The 17169-nt window shown below is 41.4% G+C and overlaps 1 protein-coding gene across 1 annotated transcript in view; it reads left to right on the top strand.

Annotated features, from left to right (window-relative positions):
* Positions 1–12470: 12470 nt before the first annotated feature.
* CNTN5 (contactin 5) overlaps positions 12471–17169 on the top strand; it is a 1078547-nt gene continuing 1073848 nt past the window's right edge. Inside the window, exon 1 of the mRNA XM_075061721.1 lies at positions 12471–12922. The gene's annotated coding sequence lies outside the window, so the exon portion shown is untranslated. The remainder of the gene's footprint in view (positions 12923–17169) is intronic.

The raw sequence follows: 17169 nt of genomic DNA, 5'->3' as shown, positions 1-17169 counted from the left end.
CATACACACTAAAGCATGGTTCTTGATGGAAATGGTGATGGTGGAGATGATGATGTGTCCAGTATACAGTATAAAACTTGGTAACTATGTATCGTATTGACCTTGCAATGGTGGCAGTTAACATTCCTTTTAGACTTGCACACTTGATATGGAGGTCACTGATAGGAAAAAAGTATGGAGTAGCAAGCTGGCATTTATTCATTCATTTTTCATACAGTAGTGACAAAGTTAATGTTAAAATCTATCAAGTACAGTAAAATAACATAATTAGGCAGTTTGTAACATACATTATGTATCTAAAAGAAGCAGAATTAACCTATTGGTGTTTTGAATGCTTCATGGAGACAATAGACCAGAATGCTTTGAAAAAGCTATTTCTGAGTTTATTATTCAATTAGGATGCAGGCTTTCCCTAAGAAAATAAAAGCTTTGCAGGAAGCACAAAACATTTTTACTGTGAATACAGAGTAGACTTCTTTAATACTTACATATCTCCGCTGCTTTTAAATTCTTTTATTCATACATCTGAAAATAATCTTATATGTACTGATCACCTGCTAAATTTCATTGAACAATGCTTGGCTATAGCGTACAGTCACCAAAAAATGTCTTACTTTTCTCATCCATTGAATTCACTAAAAACTGGAACCATTTAATTGTCCAAAACTTAACCCTGTGCTGGTACAAACATTGTACAGTAAATATCAGCCCATCTATGTTTAAAATCTTTTTTTTCTAGTGTTCTCCCTGTGGTTAGGGTGCATCACACTAATTTAAACAAACAATTCCTCATAACACAAATTGAAGCTCCACAACACATTTATTAGATTGCTCAAATAAATGTCAATAAAAATGTTCCCCTCAGTAAAGATAACCCTTCAACCACAATAATTTGTCAACACACCCACCATATCCCAGTCCCATTGGTCTGCCTCTTCCCTAAATCTGCCTAATACAAGATGGGCTATTCAATGTGCCAGGACAGGTAACAAATCCAGATTCTGGAGGAAGACGAGGAGCAAGTTCTAACACAACCCCTCCCCATGGAAAATGCTTTGCTAATTTGAGCAATCTTTGTTAACCACAGTAACACTGTGCATTGTCCCAGATTCAGGAAAGTACTTAACTGCTTTGATGAACTGGACTTAAATAGGAGCTCCTTGGTGATACTGCAACACAAATGATAAATAAGAATGGAGAAGGATTTCAGAATAGCAACTGTGTTAGTCTGTATCCGCAAAAAGAACAGGAGTACTTGTGGCACCTTAGAAACTAAAATTCATTTCAGCATGAGAAGGAGTTTCTCTAGCAGCTAGATCTTTGACCATGAAGAGCTGTATATGTCAACGCCAGCACCTTAAACTCCATTCTGGAATTCACAGGCCACTAATGCAAGTCCCAGAACCCCTGCTGTATTATATGCTCTCTGTGTGACTCATCACTTAATAAATGAGCCATAACCTTCACTAGCTTCAGTTTCCAAATGGACTCAGGGTATGTCTACACAGCAATTAAACACCTGTGGCTGGCCTGTGTTAGCTGACTCAGGCTTGTGGGGCTCAGACTTCAGGGCTATAAAATTACAGTCTAGACATTCAGGTTCAGGATGGAGCTTGGACTGTGGGACCCTCTCCCCTTGCCTGAGCCCAAACATCCACATCACAGTTTTACAGCCCCATAGCCTGAGTCCTGTGAGCCCAAGTCAGCTGAGATGGACCAGCCATGAGTTTTTAACTGCAATGTAGACATACCTTCCACGTATAGCACTTCATGGAGCGTACAATAGTCTAATCTTAAAATGACCAAAACATAGATTGTACCAAGATCAGCATTCAAAAGGAAAGATTCTACTCTTCATACTACCACAGATTAAACACGATCCTTTTCAACAATCATCTACAAGCAGCTCAGTATCAAATGGAACTATTAAAAAAAAAAAAATTATGGTTGAGATCCTTCAATAAACTCTAGTAGAGGACAGTATTCAAAGTAAGCAATTTTTTAGCCCTAATCGCCTTTACAATAACCATTTGAAAGGACACCGATTAAAATTGTTTTTAAAAATCCATACTTTTGTTACTAACTGCAGCTTAGATTATTGAAAATGCTAGGATTTCATTATAGGTGGAGCTTGGGATGCCACCTATAATTCATTTGCCAGACATTTCCCATTATAAGACCCTGGTGTAAATTACTTATAACTTTTCCAAACGTCAGCTGTTTGGACTGAAATTTTCCATGTGGGTGTCTACACCAGACTGAGTTTTTTTGGAAAGTTTCAGCTGTTTCTGAGAACAAAATTAGGGAACCATGTACTTTTCCCATGCCATGTTAATAAAAATCGTTCAACTGTTTTGTTCAGAATCTCTAGGGCCTCTGTGCTTTGGAGGAAGGGCCTGAAATTTGGCTATAGGTGGCATTTGTGTTGGGATGTGCCTTTTGTCATTGTAGTGGGGGACAGGGGAAAAATCAACATTTGATCATATTATAAACCTCTGAAAATTTTCAGTTCACACATGCTCAATAGAGACTTGTTAGAGTTTGACAGCTAGAGCCTTCAAAGTTTCTGTCTGTACTGCACATGCCCCTCTATCCCCTCAGAGCTCCTGTGTGCTGACCAGATTGTATATGCATCATTATCACTAAGCAACGGAGCATGTTCCAGCTTAGGGTTACAGGGGCTCATTACGACTTTCCTTGCAATTGGTAGTGCTAGCTTCTGCAGGCCCTCTGGTGCCAGGCACTGGAACTGAGAGCAGGGAGACTCTCTCTTGTACTCACTGAATTGCCTTGCTACTGCTCAGGCAGCATGGAGACGGAGGAGGAGGAATTTCAGAAGGAAGAGGTGGTTGAGGCCCCTCTCCCAGCCTAAGGAGAGGAGTTACTGAATCCAGGGATCAAGTAAATTCAGAGGTCAATAAATGAGAAAACGGGGACAGGAGTGAAGGTCACAGGATCATAAGCAGGGAGTCAGAGGAGGACACCAAGCAGAGAACCTTGGACAGTATCCATTGTTCCTCGAAGTTGTCCAGGGAGCCAGTGGAGAGGCAGGGGGCAGGGGAAGAAGCAGTTTGGGAAAAGGAGCCTAGAAAGTGGTGCGGGAGGAAAATGGGAGCCAGGGAGAGGAGGCAGGGATTGATTAGACAAAGAGATGGGGTTGGGAAAAGGGGAAACAGGGACAACTGGGGACTCAGAACTGGGAGCTGAGGAGGGAGACTGAGATCAGAGGTAGAGTTGGGGGTGGCAGAGAACTGAGATGAAAAGCCCATGGTGGGAGAGAGAGATGCAGATGAGGATATGTGGGGTGGAGACTCAGTGACTGGACAAAGACTGGGACTAGGACAAGTAGTTGGCGGGAGTTGGGGAAGAGACAGGACTCAGACTGAACCAAGGACAGGCTGGAAGGAAGGAGGCAGAAAGGGTCAAATTTGGAGGAACAGGGTCAAAGGGTCTATAACCATTAGAGAACACTCTCTTCTTTTGCTGTCAGCAAATATCTGTGAAACCCCCTGGCAAAAAGCATCTGGTGTTGGTCCGATGGAGAATGACAACCTACTGTAGGGAATCAGGGCTTGCAAGGCTCCCTAATGAGTGCAGCTGGCCCGTAGTAGACTGCCTGATTGCTACAACCCTGGTTCGGTTGGAAGGGTCAGCAGACTCGCTTGTAACTCAACAGCAGCAGTTCAGTGACTGCTCAAAGTATTTGCCCAAGGCTGTAATAGTACCTGCTTGTTTCCAGCTCTACTCCTGCCTTGCCTCACTCCAGGTAACATGTCTCAGACCCTGGTTCTGGCCTATGGCTCTGCTTCTTGGCTACTGATTCCTGCTCTGACCACTAGGCATGACTGCCCATGTCCCAGTCACTGATACCTACTCTACTCTGTTACTCCATTAGCTCAAGTGGCAGACATTTGTACCATAGACCTAAAGGTCCCAGCCTTGAGGATGACTCTTATTGGAGTCAATATGATGCCACATAAGAAACTAAAATAAGACAAAAAAACCATATTCCATTAAGTTTGCTGTTTTTCCAATCCTAGGAAATTACAGACAAAATCATGTCAAAAGAAGCTTGCAAAGCCAAGCACTCAAAACACCAGACATGCCAGATTTAAGGTTGTCTGTGCAATCTCAATTTGGCTGCCCTGTCCACTAGGATGTAGTCTCTAGTTACATGATCATATACATGTTTGTTTTCTGTTTTGAACCTCTCTATTATTAAAATAATTATGTTGTGCCACTAAGGAGGAAAAAGTTGACTGTTGCGATTTACTCAAAACACCAAAAATGTAGATTCAAAATGAGCTGAGGCGGCAATGTTCGGATCTAGATTAAATTTTGGCTGAACTACAGGACGTGGACATGAGTGTGAATCAGGGCTAAGTATCAGAGGTGAGCTGTGTTAGTTTGGACCTGTAAAAAGCAGCAAGGTGTCCTGTGCCACCTTATAGACTAACAGAAATATCGGAGCACAAGCTTTCTTGGATGAATACCCACTTCATCAGATGCTAAGATTTGATAGTACAATCTCAGGAGAGAAGTACGTGGGGGATTTCTGCCATTTTGTATTGTGGAAAACTTGAGAGTGGAGACAGTCACCATCTTGTGGCAAATCTGAACAGGATCCAGGCAAAAGGATTCTTTTAGTTTTGGACTCTTCTGACTCATTCTAAAAAACACATGCCTATGTTCATACCTAGGGGTTCCAAAATGAATAACCTCACGTTCTGCTGTACAAAGCTCAGAGTAGAAAGGGATGAAGATGCTGGCTCAGGTCTACAGATACTAAAAGGTATTTACCTTGGTTTAGAGGAAGGGAAAACCTCAGTGGGGATGAGAAATTTTGGTACTCTCAGATGAAGTGCCCTCATCAAATAGTTAACATCTTGGAAAACCATGAATACTTTTTCCACACACTCCAACTAGGAATTTGAATGATCAGAATTTTTAGTAATGATTATAGTAAGCATTTCCGTTCCTGACTTTGTGGCAGATTCATTGGTGTTAATAAATTATCTTGCAGCAGGCAACCCCTGGAGTTCCCTTGAAATAGATCAATTCACTTTAGTAGCATGCATAAGCATATTGTGGTAGCTGTAATCTCAGCACTAGAGTCAGACATCTTTTGCTTTAAATCCCAATAGTTTTGATTGTTGCAGATGTTATCAAGATACTAACAAAGTAGGTTACATTCATTGGTATTGGTTACTGGTGCAGATGTTAGGTTAATGAAGTCAGTATATATTCCATTATAATTTTAGACACATTTTATTTCAGCTTTGGTAGGACAGCTGTGGAATAAGTGTCAAAATTAATGTTCTTTGGGTAACCTTAAAATAAATAAATATTTAAATTAAATGTTCTGACCTTAGTTTAAGTACATATTTTACCTTTAGGATTTTAATATTTATTTTTCTTAATGTACAAGAGCTTTACATCAGCTACTAGATAATAGAATTTTACTACATAACAGAAAACAATTAAATAGTGTCTGGTACCTTCATTTGTACTTGCTATTGTCAACCCTCTGTCAATTAAGATTTAGTATTATATTAGATCAATGATATCTTTAAATACCTAGAATCTGTTTTGTTTTATTTTGCTCAGCATGGTAACTCTACTAAATTAAGCAGCCTGACTGCCCATGCAACTGCCTGCTCTGAAGATGATTCTTCATTCCAATTCTTTGTTCCTATTTAAGCAGTTGCAAGTTCACCATTTCTAGCAATATACAACAGAAAGGGTAAAATATCAAAGGGAAAAGTCAAATGCTGAATGTAGTCCCTACAGGCTGGTAGGTAAGCCCTGAAATGTTCATATGCTATTTTAATTGCTGGTGCTACATCCAATTCAGTTCAGGCACTTTGAATTGAATTCTGATTTCTGTCACAGTAAAAGAGATCACTGAGGCGCTCAATAGAGAGGAATTTTGATTTTCACCACCACCACCACCTTCGCTGAAGATGCTAAAGAAAAAAAATCAGGATTTTATTAAGCTCATGGAGGTCAATTGTTAGAGAATTCTCCTTCTGTTCCAGAATTGCATGGAAAAGAGAGAAAAAGAAAAAAAAGCTTTCACTAATTCACTTATACACACTAACAAGTGACCTAGTGGCGTCACCCATGTCCCTCCTAGACTCTAAAGCCTTTTATCTCCAGTTTATTAGCTTGTTTATCCAGCCATACTCCAAAATCCTCCCCTTTTTTGTTGGTGTGATGGAACGCCTGATTGTTTTGAGTTTGACACCTTGCATGGATTAGGGGTTGCTGTCAGTCTCCGTTGTGTTCCTCATGTAGGCCAATATCTTTAGTCTTCTGAAACTAGAGATCATTATGTACATTCAGGAGTTATGTCATAATTTACTTGTCTTGTTAATAAAATGTTGATTTTTTTCCCCTTCAAGACGCTACATGGGAGGAGATTACATGGCAGGGCTTGAGGTTCATTATTTCAGTGCTAATAAAAAGCTTGATTTAGTATTAGTATATTCACCAGCAGTATTACACGCCTAAGAGAATTTTTTACAAAGATGCTTCCCAGAACATGTCTTATATGTTAACAAGTTTGTGTTGAATTCCAGCAGGAAAAGCAGCTGTACTGCACAAGTGAGGGCCAAGGGAATTCTGCCCTCATATGCCTCATTTGCTGTTACATTAACAGGACACAGGAAAATTCTTGATTTTGCTGCAACATTACTTATCTTTGGGTGGTATAATTACATCTCTCAATATTTTGCAACATAGATTTTAATACCCCAGTCCAGAGTGTTGGCAATCTGACCAACATTTTCAAACCCTAAATCTATATTTAACACTTAAATACAGGTGGCCTGTTTTTCAGAAGAACTACACACCTGCTGAAATAATCAGATTGGCAGGTGCTCAACACCTTTGAAAACCAGGACCCCCAGCCTGTATTTAAATTCCTCAATTTAGGCACCCATATTTGAAAGTCTTGGGCTCTGGCTTCTTCCTACTCTCCTGTGCTTGCTGAGCGGACAGCTGTATCCACAGGGCTACTATATCCACTCTCTCATGCATATAGGTGGAGAGTCAGCTCGAAGGAAGGGCTGATGCTATGGCTTCACACACCACAACACGCAAGTCAGCACAGCTGCACTGGCACACCATGAGACGTATGCTGCACAAGGTACAGGGTTAGCGCTGGGTACGTTTCCCAGAGCAAGGAGAACACAGGAGGTTCAGCAAGAGCGTCCAAGTTACAATCCTCATTTCCAGTCTTCTCCTGAGGCAACATGGTTACATGCTGCCCATTCACAGGGCTTGTGGCAAAGCCAAAAGACAGCCCTTTGATGCTCATCTTGTCCCACCTCCTCTGGCTGTCAGTCTCCAGGCCTGTTTGTAGGAACTCATTGACTGGCCTTGTGTGGCTCTGCAGAGGGGCTGGCCTGACAGTTAGTGGGCAGGCAGCGGGAAGAAGGTTTGGTTTGAGAGCAAGGAAATAATTAGAATTTGTTATTCTCCAGTGATGTCCAAGCAGTGCTGATTTCTGCATTGCCAAAGTCACACTGTCCACTCCTGTTCACAACTAAACGGTGTGACATTGCCAGTCCGTACCTACCTAATTCTGTTTTGGTCCACACACTGCAAACCACCTCTGCAGTTGGTCTTCACATAGTTTTAGAGTGGCAGACCGCTGTGTTCCTAAGCCAGGTTGCAATGGGCATGGGCAGCCAAGCAATCAGCTGACTGATAAAATTTACTCACTTTCCCTCACTTGATTGAGTGATGGCATCTTGGATATGTGTATTTCAGTGCTCAATGGAGGGGAAGTGCATCTGTTTCTAAAGCCTGGCTGGGCGGCTATTTACTTTATATACAATCTCCAGTTCAGTAACTAGCAACTACAGCTAAGATGCCTCATGGTAGGTTCTGAATCTTCTGTCATTTGCAGAGAGCTTGAAGAACTCTCTGTTCTCAAGCTGAGGTGTGCATCCTCTTATTCCCACTGTAAAATTGTCTTATAAATCTTGCAGTTATATAGATTGGAGGAACTGGAAAAGCCTACACAAAAATCCTAGAGAAGTCAGTGCACAAGGCTGCTATTTAATTGTTATCACTTTACCACACAGTGGTATCTAAGATACTGAAGTTATCGCCTATGTTTGGAATAAATATAGCCCAAGTCATCGAAAAGTTGACATTTGCTGAACATTGCAAAACAATTTCTACAAAGACCGCCTGCTCTAAATAGAGGGGTAAACTGGTTAGTTCGTAATAGTGAGCATTGTATGTGACTGCATATGTAGGTTTGTTGATGAAAGTTTTGTTGTCTACCATGGGCGTGGTGGTCTTTTTTAAGTTCACTCTCTTTCTTTAGTTCCTCTCTGGAAACAGTTAAAGAAGAATATCACCATAATCATAAGACATAAAATGGTAGCACTATCCCAGGGATCTGTTGCTATTTCTAATGCCAATCCACTGTTGGGCTGGATTAGAGGAACAGGAATGTATTTGGTTCAGCTGAAAAAGAAGAGGAGGGAAGGAATGAAAGAGAAATCTCTGCAAGACAAATAAGGCCAGGTCTACACTGCGACTTTAAATCGGTTTAATGGCCGATATACCGATTTAACGCTGTATCCGTTCACATGACGTCGTCATTAATATCGATTTTACCGCCTCCTTAAATCATTCGACCTCCTCCAAACGAGAGGGTACGCTAAATTCGATAGTGATAACTCGGATTAGGGTTCGTGTGACGGAAATCGACCGTTATTGGCCTCCGGCGGATCCAGAGTGCACCACTGACCGCTCTGGACAGCAATTTAACTCTATGCACGGGCAGAAACAGGAAAAGCCCCGCGAACTTTTGAATTACTTTCACTGCTGTCCAGCGGGACTCTATCAGCACGGCTGCATGCAGTCTCAAATCCAAACAGAGCTCCAGATGGACCGGCGGAATACTAGTCTGATCGCTGTATTGGAGACAAATCTGTGTATCCTGCTCCGTTACAGAACACGAAATGCAAAGCGTTTGAATAAAAAACTGCAGGATACACCAGCGCTGCTGACAAGCTAACGGGAAGCAGAGACTCAAATGGACGCTCATAAGGAGGAGGGGTACTGAGACTCCCGCTACCCACAGTCCACAGCAGTCCTGAAAATTCCATTTTCTTGGCTGAGCTCCAAATGTCTGTAGGTTCAAACACAGCTGTCTGGCGTGTTCAGGAAACAGCTCCTCAGTTATTCCCCCCCCCCACCAAGTGAAAAAAGGAAAGATTGCTGTGCTATGGCGTTTGCTCCCAATGCACTCTACGAAAAAGGCGCCAAAGGGTTGTTCTGCTGCCTTCACAAAGGGAGGGTGAGCTGTACCCAGCACCACTCGGCAATGTTTTCTGCCCCATCAGGCACTGGCTCCAACACGGAAGTGGAACTATGGATAGCTGAGGGACACAGCTACCACAGGCACCGCTCTTAAATCGATGGTAGCTTGGCAGGACACAACATCCGATTTTGTGATTGCACTGTGGATGCGCAAACCCGATTTTATAACATCGGTTTTGTAATATCGGTTTAAACTACTTCGAATTAATCGTGCAGTGTAGACGTAGCCTAAGACTCTGCAGATGTGCTGCACCTATCTGTGTGCCCACTGGGGACTATGAGATAAAGAGATTAAGACACTTACACAAAGATGCTTAGACAACTAAGATCAGATAAGAAAATTGACAGCTAAGTTGAAGTTAGGTCTACAATAATAATAATAAAATAATAAATAATAATAATATCAAGACATTGACCCAATTTGCTACAAAAATATTTAGCATTGAATTTATGTGACATAAAACTGTAAAGCATGTTGAGGATACAAAATCTTAGAAGGGTTCTGACCTTGGGAAAGTGCAGACAAACATGTGAACTCCTTAACAGAATGTCTTACAAGAAGTGTGCTCCTTCACTCTGCAATGAAGAAGAAACTGGTATTCCCAGGATAGTATCTATTTTGTTTATACCATCAAAGCAAGTATAAATGTGTCCCCATAAATAAGGCTCTTGAAATACTGCTAGTGTACATTTTAGCGTAAATGTAAAAAGATGAGAGTAAAATAGATGTTTAAAACAAATGGAGAATGATGTGTTCCTAGAAGGAAACTAAGTAAAAGAAAAGGTCTTTAAAAGGAAAAATAATATACTCTAGTCACCATAGCACATGTGGTTTAAAGCACCCGCTAAAAGATCTGATCTGTAAACTTCATAAGGGTGGATAAAGGTCAAGAAACCCCTCCATTATCAGTTTTTGAAAAAGTCTTAGTATATTTTTAAATATATATCTGTTTTTTTTAAATAACACTAAAAAAGTCAAATCTTTATAAATAATTCTATACTGTTATAAATAATTACAGTATGTTAAAAAATAGTAAAAAATATTTCTGGGTTTAACACTGATGCTGGAAATATTGAGAAAGGGAATCTCATGTGTTATTCATAAGATCAGAATTATATGCAGTCACTATTTCTGGCTCCTGATTAAATGCTGGCTTGTAACCTAGTAACACTGGAAATAATGACCAGATGATAATGTTCTGTGAATTGAGTCAATGAAAAGAAGTTTTGATTTGTCGAACTGCAATATCACTTGCCCATAGAAATAGTTCTAGATAACCAGCCACAGTTATGAGAGACAATGTTATACTGGGTTTGTAAGAGAGTAAATTCAGAGAAAAATGTCTCTAAATTATAGGTTCATTCATACTTTTTTCACAAGGATAGTTAACGTAGCTATGGAAGATCAAGAAGAATTAGCACATTTAAGATTTTTAAAATGTCAATGTATGGGAGTTTAGCTAAGAAAATCTTCACAGCTATTTCTGTACAGAATTAATTCAAAAGTGATGTTGAGTTGCAGATCCTCTGCCAAAGTTTTATGCAATATACAAGACCACAAAAGTGTATTAAAATGTGTGCCACTCACCAGTGATGTCTCATCTTGATAGTGGGGTCAATATAAAAATATTAAATCCATAAGAAAATCATATTGCTAGGTCTGATGCAAGACTAGCACTATGCAAATCTAAAACAAACACAGACAATGCCTTTACCAATTGCACAGAAAATACCTAGGTCCCGAAATAAAAAAAATAAAATAAAAAAAGTTGAGAGAGTATTCATCACTGAAGTGGAGTCACTGAAGCAGAGGAAAAGCTCAGAGTTAGACAACCATCATTCAGTTAATACATAAAGAAGTAAAACACACCTAATTACTTACAAAAGGCAAAAACAAAATAAAAAGTTTAGAAGGGCAAGGAAGCATTAAGTGTTAAAGCAGAACGTTGTGTCTTCCACAGGAAAAAAAAAAAGGATTAAAATCAGCCTACTTCCTAAGGCTAGCCATTAAAAGCACGAAGTGCGAGTGTGCACTACATATATGGATGAGTGAGAAGAAACAGAGGAACATAGGAAAGGCTCATTTTAATTAACAGAAAGGCTGCAAAATAAAGCACACAGTCCCTGCATTGGAAGACATCGAGCTATAAACTATGCTGCATGTGACTGTGTGTGCCAATTAGGAGCCAGTCAGACCACCAAGCAGAGAATAAAGGAGCCAGAAGAATAAGTGCTGTGTTGCTGGAGCTAGACTGATTTGAGTCACCTGTGTATTATAAAGGGGGATGGAAAGTTGGACTTGAGTGAGAGAGTTTCACATATTAATGTAAAGCATTAAAGAGGATCACATTGCAGTTAAACACAGACACAACAGAGACCCACATGAAGAAATATATGGGGTAAGAGAGGGACCATAATTTATTTAACTATTATTCAATTAAAATCAGATGAATCAAGGGAAATAGAGAATGAATCAGAGAGAGAAGGGATAGGGAGGACTGCCAGAACAATGGCACTAAAGCTGCCAGCCTATAAATTTACTGCCTGTGTTATTTTTCCAATTACAGCCACGGTGATCTAAAAATTCACGAAAAGTCGGGTGTCTTAAGGCTTAACCTACTCTCTCTTTGGCTGGGGGAGGAGGATTGTTGTGAGGAACATCTTCTCTACCGGACTTGGACCTGCACGTTGCATGCCCGGGGCTCAGGGAACCAGGAGAGAGACTAGAGCCATCACCATGAAAACACATCTACATACAACCAATTAACACAAATTAAGGAGTGGGGTGAGGGGAGTGTTCTGATAAAAGCCACCTCAGCCGATCAGTTTATCCGGAGCTCTGATTAGTTTTGCTGCCACCAGGGAAGAGAAGGCGCAACAAGATGCGGGGCTAGTGAACACTTTGCAGAAGCCAGCCGCTAGCAAAATAAACCTATTACATGTAAATTCAAATTCAGAGGCAAAGGGGGGGGGAGGGGAGGAAGCAGCTCTGCGCGCTCAAGAGCTAGGAAGCCAACCCCATCGCTGCAGAGTGCAATGGATTTTTAAACCCCGCTTCCCCGGGCAAAGGGAGCCTTACGCCCAGGGACATGCTAAATGACCCTCTTCAGCAAGAGGTAGCGAGGAGGGGCGGGCGTGAGAGAGACACACGCGCTCTCCTACACTCCGCTCGCCGGGAAGCCCAGCCAGTCAGAGGCGGAGAGCGAGGGGGAAGAGCGAACACATTGGAGGAGAAATTGCAGCACAGCAAAACACCAGCCAGAGGAGGTGCTTCCTCGCTCTCCCAATATAACCACCCCGAGCGCAGGGGCAAGCAGAGACGGCCAAGTGCTGGGCTAGGGAGGCAAAAGGCTTGTCAAGGATGCCCCTACCTGGCTCGCTTCTCCAGCCCTGAGCGCCGCGGAGGCAGGGCGACCCGGAGGGCTCCCTCTGGATTGTTGGCCAGGAACTCCGCGATTCGCTGCGCCCCGCGGGCTGAGCGCCACGAGAGGCGGCTGCTACCTTGGAGGGAGCAGGGACTGCCCGGAGGATGGGAGACTGAGAGCCGGGGGCAGAGAGAGGTTCTTCCCCAGCAGCGGTAAGTGGCCAATACTGTCGTTCTAGGCAGCCCCCGAGTCCCCCTGATTCGACTTCTGGGTTCGTCCAAGTTATTTGTTTTCCTCGCCCTCGGTGCTTCTCCGCAGGCAGGTGGAAACTGCGCGAATATTGCCGGGTTGCGCTGGTTTGGGGCGGGGCGAAGCGGATTAAAATGATCCGAATCTATTCCGAACAAAAAAAGTTGGAGCAGGCATAATCATGGTCTGCAGCCTGCCTCCCCATCGTTCAGCTGCACGGCAAACTAGTGCTGAGCTCTCTCTTCAAAACAACTAAGCCTCAGACAGACGGAGCCAGTAAATATTCTAGAAGCAGCCTACCTGTGCCCATTTCTGCTGTTGGGGAGGTTTTACAGTTGAGGATGAAACAGAGGATAACCCAGTGTGTTGATCTGACAGTTTATTGTCCCACTGAATATCAGCAGCATGTTGATTGGTGGGGAAGTTCAGAATGATACTTGGCTTGGAGATAAACAATACTCTCTAAATCAGGTAGGTGCTATGCCTGAAACCTGTTCCAACGACTGTCAGCCTTAAAAACAAAAAACAAAAAACAAACAAAAAAGAGGAAATTATAAAAATGCACCGATTCTTTCTCTGTTGTTAAAGGCAGTGGATGAGAGGATCTTGTGGAATGTTCATGGACAGATGAAAATGAACTGAAAATTATTCTTGTAACATGCAGCAGGGTATTGTGTTTCTAAGATTTTTGTCTCAGAAAGAATCAGCAGCCATTAGGCCTGTTAAACTTACTAGGAGTTTCACTTTTGTTCCTTCTGGTCACAGAAACTGCCTAAAAACCTATTCTGACATGATTTAATGTGGCCATGTAAAAGCAAAGTTGTCCAGTCTTTGCAAACTTTCAGAAATTTGCCATAACTTTCTTAGTTATGTTTATTTTTTCTTTTTTTGAAATTACCACTGAATACCTTCCATATTTATTTTAATATTTTTAATGAACTAACTAAGGACCTAATCTCAAGCCCTTTTAAATTCAGTGGAGTCTCCTCATTGACTTCAATAGACTTTGGAGCAGACCTTGCGGAAGCATCTCTACAAATAAATTCTCTGTTCACTGAGTCTCAAAAGCTGAGGTGAACTCCATACAATTAAAAATATGGGTGACGTTTTAAAATTGATGATGCATGCAATTAATTATTGCTGAATTATAGTAGAACTCACCCAGAAGTACTTATGACAATCCATATTAATGCTAAATGAGTTCATTATTATTATTACAGTGAATACCAAAGGAATTAGCAATAATTAGACTATTTTACCAAAATGTGTCTAGGAATTTGTAAATACCTCATACACATTTTTTACCCTTAGCATGGCATTCATCTGAAAACAAGTGAACAAACTTTCAGTGTCTATTCTGCATCTAGAAGGGAACTTGTTTACTAATTTTGAATGAAGCACCAATGTGAAGGACAGAAGATTGACAATGATCAGAGGGCACTCAGAGAAAAATGATTTTATGTACAAAGGCTGTGTGCCAGTTTAGGTTTAACAAAGTAGACAGATTAAGAAATGGTAGTGAAGAGGGCAAGATATTAGAAGTCTACAGTAAAAGAAAGGAGAAGGAGTAAAAACAATTTTTAAAGGAAACTAAAGCTCTTCAAGTAAAATCAGAGAAAATCCAGTAATCAACAACATTCAGTTCTTTCATTCCTTATAGCACAAATGCCCTTGCAAAGACTCAACAGAGCTAAGATACAGGTGGGAAGATTGCTACAGATGAGCAGGAAAACCAGAATGAACAGTTTGGTCTTGTTGTTTATTATAAGGAACTTGAAGGTCACCTTTTGTTGCCTGGGTAAAATTTCCTGGAGGGAGATGCTAATGTGGCTTGATAAATAAGAGCAGATGCAGTAAGAATTTTAGAAATGTGGAGAACCAGGCTGGCCAAATGATATCCCAGAACTTTCTAGGAAATTTGCTAGAATGTTGCTGAGAAAGTAGGATGGCTTTTGGTGAAGGTAGCCCAATATTTAAGATAAGATAATAGGAACAATAAGAGAATCAGCTGCTAGAAAGATGAGAAGCATCACTGAGGGAAAAGAATAGGGCTACGTAACTTTAAGAAATGTGCAACTTGGTAGAAGACTGTCAGCATAGATTCGCTAAAGGAAAGTAATGAGTGGCAAATTTGCTTCAGTTCTCTGAATAATTTGCTGATGTGGTAGTCTATTGGGGAATCAGTGGGTATGGTTTATGTGGTTTTCAGAAAATGTCTAGTTTTGTACTCCAGGAAATACTGATCTGCAGAGTATTTTGGTAGTATTGAAATGGGTTCAAATTTACTTGGATGGGGGGTTTTCAATAAAGGGTAAAGAGCTCTTGGGTGAAGTTGGAGGTGAAAAGCATGGTACTGTATGTGACAATATACAGTCCACTTTTGTTTTTCCATATATGAAAGATGATATATCAGACAGGCAAATATGCTAGCAATATGGAAAAATGAGGTGGGAATCTAGTCCGGATAACAACAATCAACAAATGGAAAGAAACTTGGGTAGGTTAGTCATTGAAGCAGTTATTATAAGTGGCTAATACAAGGCAGGGTAACAAAGTATGTATTAGCAACATCTCTGTGAGCCAGCATTGAGGCAACTGAGATGACTGTATTTGGTGACTTTGCTAAAATGGTTCTTCTGGATATTGTCTTTCTGTATCCAGCCTGAAACATAGATTTTGATTCCTCTGAATGCACTGCATAATTTTCCACTGTTGTTCTACTCTCTCCATATGCTCCTGCTAACAGCTTGCATGTTATACTTTGTCAATTTCAGAACAGCTTAGATCATTTCAGCTATTTCTTAGAGTTTACAACACAGCAGTACATTGAAAGCTACCAGGCTGGCCATACTGAGGTCCTTATTCCTGAGAACGAATGTCTAGTAGGACACTTGACTGCTCGTGCTATGCTGATGAGAATTTCAGACTTGATGCTATTCTTCTGCACATCACTTCTATGATGCTTTATTAGGAGCTGCTCCAATGTGTACTATCAACTTCTCAGCACTTTACAACAGGAAAAGAGTTCGGCTGGGAATGGTGGCGTCCACAGTTTTATTTTCTGAACATTTGTGATCAATAACTCTAGGTTAGAGGCTGTTACATTTTACAATATTTTAGAGCTCCATAAGGTAGACTTTTTTTTTTTATTTTGTTTTATGTTTTGAAAAAATTCAAAACCTATAAAAAGATCTTAGAATAATGGTTCTATGCCTTGAGAGGGGTTGTTAGCAGCAGCAAAGTGTGTTCTTGCTTAAATGGAAATAAATGTGTGTTTTTATAAGGAGTTTTTTGGAGGATTTATGGAATTATCCGAAAAGTAGGAATACTAATCAAAGAAGTGAATTCTGTTCACACTCGGCTTCCTAGAGGGATTTCAGGATGACTTCTCTGTTTTTTCTACAGGTGAGGAATCAAAGCATTAGTAGCACTGACTGGATATAAAATAGAGTAGAGTATTAGTAAAACCCTGACTGAGTTCTGAATTATCACCCATCCTGTATCTGCGGGTCTTGACCATCTTTAGGCAAAACTTAATCCTGCGCTGTGATACAAATGGGCTGAGCCTGTGTAACGCCTCACTGTAGTTGTTTGACAGCAGCCTGCCTGCACAGATCATGAAGCAGAAATGAAGTCCAGTTCATGTATTCATATTCATTACTCTTCATCATTATGGTTACTCCCTTATGTCCAGGACTCCCCGGGGGGGGGGGCAAGTGGGTCAATTTGGCCCGGGCTCCACAGGGGCCTCGCAAGCCCTGGCCCGGTGGCGGTCCGGGTCTTCGGCAGCATTTCGGCGGTAGGGGGCCCTTCAGTGCTGCTGAAGATGCAGAGCGACTGAAGGGCCCCCCACTGCCGAAATGACGCCGAAGACCCAGACTGCCGCCGGGTGAGTACATGCGCCGCAGCTCCCCTACTTTGCCCCAGGCCCCCTGAATCCTCTGGGAGGCCCTGCTTATGTCTGCCTCAGGATCACCTTTCTAAACTTCAGTCTAGAAAAAGTGCTAACTCCTCTCCTCTCCCAAAGCTGGAAACATATAGCATTTCTCAGAAAGGTTTACTGATGTTCTTCCCTTTTTCCCAGGATCCAATATAGAGTATCCCTTCTAACTTAATGATTGTCTTCTGTGAAATTATAGCCACCCTTAAGCCATCAGCGTCATCTGTTCTGTTTCCCCTATTTGTTTCTGTTTCTTAGATTAGGAAACAA

Source organism: Chelonoidis abingdonii, chromosome 1, assembly GCF_003597395.2.
Source record: "Chelonoidis abingdonii isolate Lonesome George chromosome 1, CheloAbing_2.0, whole genome shotgun sequence".
Lineage (NCBI taxonomy): Eukaryota > Metazoa > Chordata > Testudines > Testudinidae > Chelonoidis > Chelonoidis abingdonii.
Note: the sequence above shows the minus strand (reverse complement) of the source record. Positions and strands in the feature narration are given on the sequence as shown.